The sequence below is a fragment of the Alligator sinensis genome, unplaced genomic scaffold (genome assembly GCF_000455745.1).
Source record: "Alligator sinensis unplaced genomic scaffold, ASM45574v1 scaffold371_1, whole genome shotgun sequence".
NCBI lineage: Eukaryota > Metazoa > Chordata > Crocodylia > Alligatoridae > Alligator > Alligator sinensis.
In genome coordinates, this window is record NW_005842262.1 from 358,893 (window position 1) to 370,756 (window position 11,864).

Sequence of the window (11,864 nt, forward strand, 5' to 3'; positions counted from 1 at the left end):
TTTCCCTAGGAGGTGTGGAATACCCTGCTGAGGATTGCAGGGAGTGTGTGAAGGCCCATGCAGATACCACAGTTTGTAGAGGCCCTTTGTCTATACTTAGTAGTGGTTGGATTAGAGAAATGGGAGAGAATTTAACTGGAAACAGAATATATCTTAGAGTGTGTCAAGAAAATACTGACTGCTCTTCAAAGTATTACAAATCCACCTCATATAGGAAACATGCCTTAGTTTACATTGGTTATGAATACCTGTCAAGTGTAGCTAAACATGACTGTCAAGAAGACTGGCTTGGAATTCAATGAGTCCACCCATGGCAAACAAGTCAATCAGGCCTGGAAAGGACCTTCTCCTAAGGAGACAAAAAAACCAGAGAAGGAAAGGATGCATTATTCTGTCCAAGTGGCTTGGCTTTCTGTCCTTCCTAATACTTCACAGCTCCACAGGACTCCACTTTTTCTGTTCTTAGTCCATGAAACATGTTCCTGGCATTGGAGCAGAATTCTCATCTCCCCCCAGACAGTGTCAGATTAATCTTCTAGAAACGCAGGACAAACACCCAGCCTGCTACTGTGATGTGTAGCCTGACAAAGCTGGAGTTTAATTCCATGCTACACTCTCATCCACCAGCTCCACTGTGATGCAAATGAGGATCTTCTGGGTTATAGTGGCAATGTATCTGACTGAGTATCCACCTCAATGACTGCTTTTCTCAACCTCCAAACTGGATAAAACAGACCCAAGGATCATTGCTCCAGTTCTTTTTTTCCCAAATGCTATGGATTCATCCTTGCAATATGGAGGTGTGGGTTGGTTTCATTAATTCATGGCACCATAGTCTAAAAGATTCCCTGGTAACCCACAGATAAGAAGCAATGAATGGGGTCTGTGCCACTACCCAGTCAAGTTCAGTTTGCCAAAAAGATATTTTTTTTCCCTTGCATCTGCTGAGGTTGGCTAACAAAGACTCCAAATTTCAGCTCATGTATCCTATTGACAACAGGTGCCTTAATTCCCCTCTAACCACATTGTAAGAGGGCAGTCTGGCTCTTTAAGTGGGCGCAGACAACCTGTGTGAGAAGCCCAGCTGTAGGCAGTTAGTTACTCAGGGAGTGCCTGCTGGCATTTAAGAACCCCAGGGGGCCAAGGAGAAGAAGTGATTCCCATGCAAGCAGGAGGTGGGCTGCATCTAAGAAAAAAATCACCACCAGGTAGGGTCTCAAGTGACAGGGCCTCACCTGGGGAAGAGCCACAAGATTTTGGTTTGCTCATTTGTTTGTAGGTGCTGTGGTTACAGCCAAAGGACCAGTCAAAGCTACTCAGGGTAATACCAGCCTGAGGTAGCAGGCTTACCACCCCCATTTAAAAACTGAGTTTCTATATAGAGGACCAGTTAAGGACTCCTCCATCTCTCCACTTCTGCCATACCCCCCCCTTTCCCTCAGAGCAAAGCCATTCTGCAAGAAAGCAAGCTCACTAACCCACCTACACATAAAAGGTGGTTTGGAAGAGAGGATTATGTCTGAAGGAAAACAAGTGGAGCATTCAAAACCAGTCTTATACTTGGCTCTGGGGGAGAGCTGTTCAGCTGTGAACAAACAGGGGATCCCTAACCTGTGATGAGGCCATGGACTCCATAACATTCGTAATGCCTTACAGAGCCTCCATGCTTGTAAATCCAAAAGGCAAGCTTCTCAGCACCATTACTTTGATCCTTATGTTCCACAAAACCAATGTGCACATGCACACCCACACCCAGTCAGTATATGCCAACAGACACGCACATGCATGTACCCACTTATCTAAGTCACTATGTACAAACAGTTATACTCTCTGTATGGAAAAAACACCAGCTTCACAGTTTCCCAGTTTGCAGACAGAAAACTTGGTTGCTGTAGTATGCATTAATATTCTCAGAAAGTGAGGTTTGTATCATGGTTAGAATATAAGGTGGAGAAAGAGGAGAAATTGTGTGTAATCTAGTTAGATGAAGCTAGGATGAGAGAAGGGAAAGGAGTTGGGTGAAAACAGCAAAAGTCTGAGAGGAGACATTTGGGTTTTTGAACAAATAGGTTTTGTTGTGCTTGTGCACATACTCCTAGTATGTGTGTGTTGTCTTTGTCCCAGTTTCTGGAGTTTGCTGGTTGGGTTGTGTGAGCACTGCAAACTTGAAGCAAACACTGGCTGATATTTCCCAAAAGGGATTCTGAACCAAGAGCACTCTCAGTGGGAGCTGCATCCCAAAAGACATACTTATCTAGCTGAAGAACAACAACACCCCCATGAAACCCCTGACTCCAGTGACAACTGGCCGGCATGGCTCAAGTTTGGAGCATTCACAGGAAGCTGCTCATGGTCAATCTGCTCTCCCAGAGATGATCAGCAGAGCCATTTGGCAAATAACTTGGAACAACGATCACACTGGAGAAGCTTGTGGTTGGCAGGTAGACCATTCCTGCGTTAAAAAATTGCTGCTGGTAGGACAATAACATAAGACAGGTTCACTGAGGTCTCAAACCAAGATGCAGGTTTTTCACCTGGTGGGAGGAAGAGGGTTCCTAGTTCCACATACCATCTCTCCATAGTCTGGTTTGCCACAGTCTGGCCATAGGAGCCCATAATTCCACCATGAATTAATTTAATTCCTTTACCTCCAGCATTCCCTAATATTCAAATGCTTCGTTTTGCAACCTGAAATATTCTTTTCATGGAAGTAGTTTTGAATAAGCAAAATGTGCTGCTTCAGCTCAGAAGGAGAGAGATCCATTTTTCCTACGTGATCTCTCTTTCATGTCATCTGTGTCAAACAACAAAAGGCAGAGAGAGGTAGTTAAACACATTCGTTTGAAGTCAGGTAGAAGGCAGGGTAGATGTGCACCTTGTACACTAAGTCAGAGACACATAGCACAAGCTTTTGTAAGCAGCAGCCAGCCACCCACTATACCATGCTGTCAGTATCTACCATGTGTTTCCCAGAAAGCAAGTATCAACATTTCCAGAAACTGCATTTCATATTAGTTCCTTTGCCAAGTGACGGTGTGTCTGGTCTTAGCTATATGATGAGAGAGTGAATAGATTCCAGGCTCCCTTGCTTTCTTATTGCTTTCATGAGGACATGCACCCCTGAGAAAGAGGGGGATCTGTCACAGACAGTGGCTAGCACAGCAGTTAATAAGATATTGGTAATGCCTCACTCTTAGCACATACAAGGAAATGTATTAGCTCTGTGCATTGGCACAGCAAGGTATTAGAGTGTAATGCCTCAAGGCCTGGAGTGCTGGAGTGTGCCAGACAAGCACTGACCTGTTGGGTCTAGTGCAAGAAGGACCATGCCACTCAACAAGGAAGGAGGAAGTACAATGTTCCCTGCGTGTTCCCTGCCCTGAAGGGCTGGTACAGAGGTGGGTTGAGATTTGGCCCTACATTTTTCCTTTGGGGCACCTGATGGAAGTAGTCCCTGTGCTCTCACAAGTATGAGCTTGTAGTTGAAGTTAATCCCAGTGCAAAGCAAATACTCTGCAAAGAGCATCACAAACTGTAGTTTTTAAAAAATGCCAAAGAGATTTAAGAGCTTGACTCTGAGTGCACTAGATCTTTGAGCTGTTGAATGTTGCCTCCCTTTTTCTTTTATCCTTGATATTGACCGGTGCAGTTCATAGGTTAATATCTCCCTACTCGCAGCACGTCTTGCATCACCGTGTTGCAAAATTACACGAAGATGTAATTACACAAATGATGTCCCATATGTTCTAGTTTGGTTTGATAGTATTTTTTATGGTGTGTTCTCCATTCATCTCACCCAAACATCCTTGCTGCAAAACTTATGGGATGTCAGCGAATAAATATAAAGTTCATGCACGATTGGGTCATCTGGCAAGATTCAATCATTTTCTTATTGCCTGGTCCCAGTATTTCTTGAAAGTTGCAGGTGGTTATTGATGGATAGAAACTAATATAGATTAATGCTCAAAGAGTACACATTTAAAATACTTCTTGGCTATGGCAATAGAAATCAAAAGACCAATGAGAAGGATCACAGGAAGTGCATGCAAATCAGAGTAAGTTGCCTTCTATGAAATTCAAGGGGCTTTGGGTCAGGCCCTAATTAATTCCAGCATCTCTGCATTTCACACTTCAAATTTATACAAAAATAATAGTAGGTATTCCTCCAACTTCAACTGATTTGAGTCAGAGACAGCCAGTTCTTTGAATTTAGGGCACTGGATAGACATTGTAAAATTAATAGCTTTTGGTCACTACCAATCTGGGATGGATTAAAATGGGCAGACTAAAAGTGAAAGACTATGTTACACATGGAGGCCATGTTGTGACTGACCCCTTCAAGGGTTCAGTGCAGAGTAGATACAAAGAGTTTCCCTTCAAAGTCAGTGAGATTCATAGGCACTGAGTATGTGGGGCCCTGAGGGCTGTGGCTCCCCTCAGAAACAGGGCTGTCAGGGATCAAACCTGAAGAAAATTATGTGATATTTCTAGATTATTTTATGTTGTAAAAGATGCCTTAAGTTGTATTGAGCATGCTGGATGTAAGGTGATGTGCTTAGGAATTATGACTAAGGCCCTGAGCTGCTAGCAGGGATCCAGGTTTTCCGTTTGCTATGAAAAAAAATGGGAAAATGCAGATTTTCTCTTTTAAAGGAGAAAAACGAAGGAAACCATGGGTTTCCCCTTGCAGTCTGGCAACAGGCTGCTTGGGGCTGAGGAGAGCAGGGAGTGGCAGCTAAGCAACAGTGGAGAGCAGCTCCCGGCACTTGTTAAAAAATATATATATAAAAAAAAAAACCCTCGTGTCACCAGGTGCTGCTGGGTGGGGGGGCGGGGTGATCCCTGCTGCCCCCCACTGCCCCACGTTGCATGGGGGGGCTCTGCATGAGCCCCCTGCCACCCTTCTCGCTCCCCCAGCCCCCCCTACGGGTGCCCTGCCTGAGCCAGCTCTGGCCCTTTAAGAACCCCCCCCCAAAACCCCAGGACTCTCTGCTCCTTCCCGTTGCCTCATGCCACATGGGGGGGGCTCTGTAGCCCCAAGGCTGCACCAGGTGTGGTGAGTCCCGGGCTCTTCTCAGCTTTTTTTTTTTTCTTAAAGGGCCGGAGACACCCGTGAGGGGGCTGGAGGAGCAGGGGGGCAGTCGGGGGACTCATGGCAGAGCCCCCCATGAAGTGTGGGCAGTGGGGCGCAGCAGGGCCTGGCCTGGCAGCACCCAGTGAACACTGGGGCTTTTCTTTGGGTCCGGGGCAGCTGGCAGGGGTCCCCCCATTGTCCCCCGCCCCAGTACTTACCAGCTCAGGGTCGCTGCAGCTCCCTGCTGCAGCCACCGGGGACTGTCCAAATTATCAAAAGTTTCCGAATCTTTTCCGAAGATTCGGAGAGCTTTGAATCGATTTGGACCTTTAAATTGGTCTCCTGATTTGATTTGGATTCAGAGATTTGGCAGCTGAATTGGGCCAAATCTCCTCCGAATCAAATCACCACCCAAAGCTTCAAACAGCTCTCCTGGTGGCAAGGGGTGCGGGGGATTAGGCAACATGGTGGGAGAGGCATGTGCCCCCAAGATTTCTGCTCCCACTGTGGGGCACAGGGTGCAGGGCTGCAGCCGGGCTGGACCAGCTCTGAGCAGGAGCTGCCTTCATGGCCCAGCAGGCAAGACCTGGTGCAGAAGGAAGCACTGCTCTGCCATGGCCACCAAGGTGAGGTGTGGCAGTAGCAGCAGCGTGGAGTTTTGCCCCCACTGTTGCCAGGTGAGCAGAGAGCTGCTGCCAAGAGGGTGTGGGCAGCTTGGCAGCCATGGCAGCAAGTTGTTCCCTCCTACACTGGGTCTTTTCCCCTGGGCCACAGACGTGGGTCTTGCCTGGAGCTGATCCAGCCCAGCTGTATCCTTGCTGTGGGCACAGAAATCTCAGGAGAGATTTCTGTGCCCACAGGAGAGACCTGTGTCCCCTAACGCCTCCCACACATCACCTATGCCCACACACCCACCCCATTCCCCACCTGCCGGGGCATATGTCCATCATCTGAGCCCCCCCAACTGGCAAAAAGATATCTATATACCCAGAGGGAGTAAGAGAATTGTTCCTGCACTTTAGTTGGGTAACTCAGTAGACCATAAGCTTCACTTTGGTCACCTGCTAAGTGAAACAAAATTCTGCCCAGAATGAGTATTGTGAACAATAGAATTCCATGACATATCTTTCACTTTGCAGATAGGAATGCTACCAGTACATGCCACAAAATGCTACCTCTCTTGTGGTTTGGTTACGAAACTTGGAGGTGGTAAGTGTGACTCAAAAGAGCTGAACGCAGAAGTTTCTTCATTAGTTTCACTGTGACTTGAGACATGTTGGCCATGTGTTTTGAGTACTGCCTCAGAATTATCCCACTGAGACCCTACTTTTTCATCTGGGATCTTGTGCTTCAGACAATGGTGATTCAAGTTGGTTAGTAGAAGTATGTGAGGCAGAAAAGAATGAATTCATGGCAGTAAATTACTGAGGTAAAGGATATGTCATATAAAAAGTACTTAAAGGAAAGCAGAAAAGGGGTGAGGTAGGCAAAGGTAGTATAAAAAGGCAAAAGTAGGTGAGACTATTAGACATGATGGGTACATTGCACAAGAATACCCAGGAAAGAAATCTTTCCCCAGATGTATCATGTAGAAACATGTCTAATAAAGGTCATTGTACAATACAAACCATCTCCACCCTTACAACTCACTAGAAAATGTTTCTCGTGTACATATCCTTCTTCAAAAGGGCAAACTTAGGACTCGCTGATTACATTATTAGTAATCACTTGGTAAACAGACCGATTCCCAAATATTGGAGCATTGCTTCCTCAAAGGAGACTGTGAAGGAGAACAGGAAAACAGGAGAAGACTCACTGCAGGTGGGGGAGAGACAGCACTGCTGAAAAATAGGAGAGTACCCCATGAGCCACAGTTTTGGAGCAGCTGCTCCATTTGGCTAGAGTGGCCCTGGAGAACAGGAAGGGCACATGGACCAGATGGAAGAGGGAGCAGAGAGTCAGGGAGTGAGGAACTGCATCCCGGGACCTGAGACACTGGGTGGGACTCTCTGGCCCCAAGGAGCTGGCAGGGAGCCAGCAATAGAGCTTAGGGAGCTCTCTCTAGCTGGGAGACCTCAGCAATGAGGATGTCGCAGAACGAAGCAGCGCGAGCGGCAGGGAACTCTGCCGGAGATGGGTCAGCCCCAAAACAAGCAGCCGGGGCCTAATTAGTGACTCAGCACTTTTAGGTTTTTTTATCTCTGGATTTTATTTTAGCCCTGAGTGGGGCAGAAGGGGGAAGTGGGCCAGACTGGCAGAAGTCCCTCCCCAGGAAGAAAGAAGAGGGAGATAAGCCAGTCCAGTCAAGTAACCCAGGGCAAAAAGGGGCAAGAGCCCAAGAGGGGTTCTTTTCTTTTGTTTCCTTGATATTTGGCTTTACCCCAGTAAGGGCATGCAAACACTCTGAGAGAGAGAGTGGGCACCAAATTACCAGAACACACGTGGGACTTACCTGTGGTTGAAAGAAAGCCTGGTAGTCCGCACCATTCTGTTTTGTCAAGGTAGTTGGTAGTGAAGGTTGCGAGCCTATAAGAGAAAAGAAAGAAACAAAACAGATCACCCAGGAAGACCTACAAATGTATTCAGTGGCATATAACATCTGGATGGTACTAGTATGGGGTATAGGGGAGGTTGGACTCCCATAAGAAAGTCCTAGCAGGTTTGCCATTGACCAGCTGTGGTGCAAACAAACACCTCCCGATCGTTCACTTCACAAAAACACCAAGACTTGGCAGGAGAGAGTCGAGACTCACGGCAGCAAATAACAGGCAAGTGATTGAGAGAACCATGGGCCAGGGAGGGAAAGGAATGGGCAGCTGAGGATGACGAGGCAGCTGAGCATGTAGACCTAACCAGGCTCAGTCCAGACAGAGACAAATGTGAAACTGAAGGCATTTCACATTCATAGGCACTTGGAGGTGGCTGATGCCTTTAATACAGTTTTCCTATAAAGCATTAGGCAATGTTTTGCAACTCAAATGTTCATATTTATTTCTGATAACTTGTTTCCATTCCTGTAAATGCTTCACCAATTGTTGTTGACTTCATTTTTGGCAAGACTCTCAGAATTATGATCTCACCCTTTTCTTTATAATACAGCACTTAAATGTTTTTCTCATTTTCTCTAATAAGGTTTCAGCAAAACCTAACACATTCTGGTGATATTGATTCTGCAGAGCTCCACTTTCTCACACTAGATCTAGGCATACATGTCTAACAAATTAGGAAGGTAGAATAGATCTGAGACATACTGAGATACTTTTGTGATGCATGCCAGAGAAAAGCCTATAGGAAAATGATCTAAGTATGATTTATCTACATCTTATTGGTAGGGTCATTACTGTGTCCTATCCACACAGTGCCAGATTGGGAAGATGACCTCTTATTCTTTGGTGTGGGAGAGTGCCAGCACGTATGACAGCACAGGGTTTGTCTTTGCAGTAGAGTTGACTCAAGTTGTCTATATGTAAATTACTTCTCTTAAGTTCACCTACAGCATGCAAGAGCAGCCATCAAACAAAGACATTTGTGCTAGGGACAGACATTACACATGAACCTGTTTAAGTGATCAGAAACTGGTTTAAACCTGTAACAGAATGGATGTTCAGTGCACATAAACCAGTTTGAAAATGGCTGAAACGCATTTGAGGTAAACCTGGTTGAATGTAGTATCAGAGTTAACTGATTTGGCTCAAACTGGTTTATACAGTGTCTGTCCCAGACCCCTTGCTGGTTTAATATAAACCAGACACCCCCAGCATCCTCTCTGGGCTGGGCAGGGCTCTCTGCTCCACATCAGGGCTGGTCTCTCCTCTCTGTGTCTGCCTGACTTTTCCATGCTAAACAGGGATTATTCCCACCCCGCTCCTCCTGCCCCTCTGCCCTAGCAGACACCTCCAGATTAGCTAGCAGACCACATGCTGGCTACAGCCCATGCTGTGGAAGAGACAAAGGCAGACAGGCTTTTTGGAGCTAATCAACAGGTAGCTTAATGTCCTTCCTTGGAAACATTTGAAAAGAGCTGTTTGCTCCCCTTCCTTCCCCCTCACCACTGTCTGTTAAGCACAAATCCCCCCTCCCCTCTGCCTTTGCTAAGGTGTCTGTGTATTAGCCAGCAGAACACATGATGGGTCTGTGCTGAATCAACAGGTAGCTGATAATGTCTTTCTGTTAGTTTTCTTAATGGGGCAATAAACACTGAAATGAGGGTGATAAACACTGTTATCAGCTCCCCCTTCCCACCCCCCCCCTCAAAGTTTGCTTGCCTGTCAGTTTGCTGCAGACAGTATACAGAAGCAGGGGGGAGAGTGAAAAGCTCTGTATCAACAGATGCATGCACTGCGCACACCCCCTTTCCTCAGAGTGCTAGTCTGGGGCTGCAGGCTGGCAACACCCCTGCCCCTTGAGCAACGGAGACCTGGGGATGCAGGCAAGGTAGGGGTTCACACCCCTCCCTAATCAGAGCCCTGCTGGGGCCTGGCCACACCCCCCTCAGTTTAGCTCTGTGAAAGGGCAGGGAAGGCTGCTCTAGCACCTGCCCCCCCCCACCCCCCGGCTTCCAGCCTGAGCCACTTTAGGCATGTGCCTGGATTTCCTCAGTCCAGAGGGATTGTCTGTATGGTTGAAAACCAGTTCAGCCTAGCCAGGTTAGACTAACCTGCAAAGGTTGAACCAATTCAGGCTCAGGCTTTTTGAATGTCTGTCCCTAGCCTTCAGCTGCTTTGTCTCTACTGGCACTGCAGTCACTCATATCAGGCAGAGACTTCTGAGTGGGTATCCCATTGTTCTTTGCATTGCTGTAAGGTAAATTAATTATTTTACAGTGAATTGTGGGAACATTTTTCTGTGCCTTCTGTATTCATTGTGAATTGTGAGAAGGCACTGAAGGACTGCGGGCATTTGAGTGAAGCTAACTTGTAACCACAATAAACAGAAGTCATATTTGCAGTCAACAGGTTGTGCTAATTCTGCTAAATCTTGTGATGGGCTGGCAAAATGAGTAAAAAAGATTTATCCCATGTGGAATAAGAATGTTTGGGTGGATGGGACTCATAGTAGAAGTAAGAATTGAGTTATAATTTGACCATGTTTTTTATCTCAGACAAGACCACAGTATGCAAAAGAAATACCTGAGAAGTTGCTACTAGATTTTCCTCCCAAGATAAGCAGAGAGTAGGAAGGTAATGGGTAGACTCTTGGTTCATGAGTGCTCCTTTTCTGTCCCCTCAGTGCACTGGCCTGTACAGATGAGCTGATGAAGATGGGCAAGTAATCTGCTACTTGTATAGATCAGTAGCACATGTTCTCTCAGGAGACAAAGGGGAAGAACAGAATTACAAAAGAACCTCACTTATCTGAACCCCTTTTATATAAACACTTGGATTATATGACCTCCCCACATGGTCAACAGAAATCCAAACAACCTGTGCACATACAGTTTTGAGGGGTTGGGGGTTTTCTCTTCTTTTTTGTACCAGGCTTTGTAATAATATCATTATAGTGTTTCTGGATTGTTTTCTGTGGGTTTTGTTTTTTCGTTCTTCTCCCTTTATGGTGCTATTTTATATTATAGATGTTTCACAAAGATGAACATTTCACATATATGAAGAGGTCCTATGCAGTTCAACTAAGTATCTGTCTACTGCAGTTGTGACCTTCAGAGTCGCATTTTATTGTCTGCATCTGTTCTTAAGGCAACATTGCCATCCTCATAACATATAGCTATGCCATAATACAGCCCGTAATTACTGATCAGTCTGGAGGTTGTTTAAAAGAGCTTTCTAATTTATATGATTTAAGTGTTGCTAACAAGATAATGCATTATGTACATGGTATATATTTTTTATTGAATGCTAAATTACTGCAATGAAGGTTTTCAGGATTTTTTTTTTCTTGAGAGCTAATTATTACCAGTATAAAACCTCATCAAAATTCTCAGTTTGTCTGAAAGAACTTTTTTTGTCAGGTTATGTTCCGTTTTCATTTACTCACTGAATGAGTCTAATTTGAACCAACAAAGAAACCTATCTGCTAACTACAAGAAATTCTTGAGGTGAAAGGAGAAAACACCAGTGATTTACAGAAGAATTTACTGTGGATACAACTCTAAAGCAAGAATTAGAAGTAAAAATATAATCAAGTGCTGAGACAGCTCATTCCTCCTGACACGCCTGTCTTCCCACATTCCATCTGCAAAAGCTAAAGGATACTGCATCTTTCTGCAAATTGCAATGGCAGATCTTCATCTGGTAATATTAATTGCAATTGAGTTAGGTCAGGGGTGTGCAAACTTTTTGAATGCGGGGCCGGATCATGAACTTTTTATCACCCAGTGGGCCGGCAAGCCATATTCAAAGACCTCACAGGAAGCAGTATCACATCAGGAAGTGATGTCACATGACCTTTGACACCAGTGAAGTTGCAGGAAGTGACAATGAAATGGGTCTAACCAGTTCAAAACTCTCCCTCTATAGCATCCACCTCTGCCACTGTTCAGGACAGGATACTGAGTTAGATGGACCATTGGGCTGACCAAGCCTGGCACTTTTTATGCTCTTATGTTCTTTGGCTGAGCTTCCAAACTATAGCTGAGATTTGCAAAAAGGGGTAGATAGGCATGTTACAAAGTTGTCATAAAAGATTTGGAGCCCTCTAAATCCCATTCATTTTAATGGAAGTTGGCCTTCTGACTCAGCTTTGAAAATCTCAGCCCAAGGTGCCAACCAAATAAGTCAAAATATATTTTTTATTTCTATGCAGTGCATCTATGTGGGGCTCTCCAAGCATTTTA

At 45.4% G+C, this 11,864-nt stretch overlaps 1 protein-coding gene and 1 long non-coding RNA gene across 3 annotated transcripts in view; one reads left to right on the forward strand and one right to left on the reverse strand.

Moving 5' to 3' along the window:
- Positions 1 to 11,864, forward strand: part of LOC112550947 — a 72,773-nt gene that overhangs the window by 8,181 nt on the left and 52,728 nt on the right.
- LOC112550948 overlaps positions 66 to 11,864 on the reverse strand; it is a 20,505-nt gene continuing 8,706 nt past the window's right edge. The window contains exons 1-3 of one of the 2 annotated variants that reach the window (XR_003095034.1): positions 10,204 to 10,313; positions 7,527 to 7,600; positions 66 to 349 (exon numbers count right to left, since the gene is read on the reverse strand). This is a non-coding gene — a long non-coding RNA (uncharacterized LOC112550948). Of the gene's footprint in view, positions 350 to 7,526; positions 7,601 to 10,203; positions 10,314 to 11,864 lie in introns of those variants that run through there. The other variant, XR_003095033.1, reaches the window with a different exon arrangement.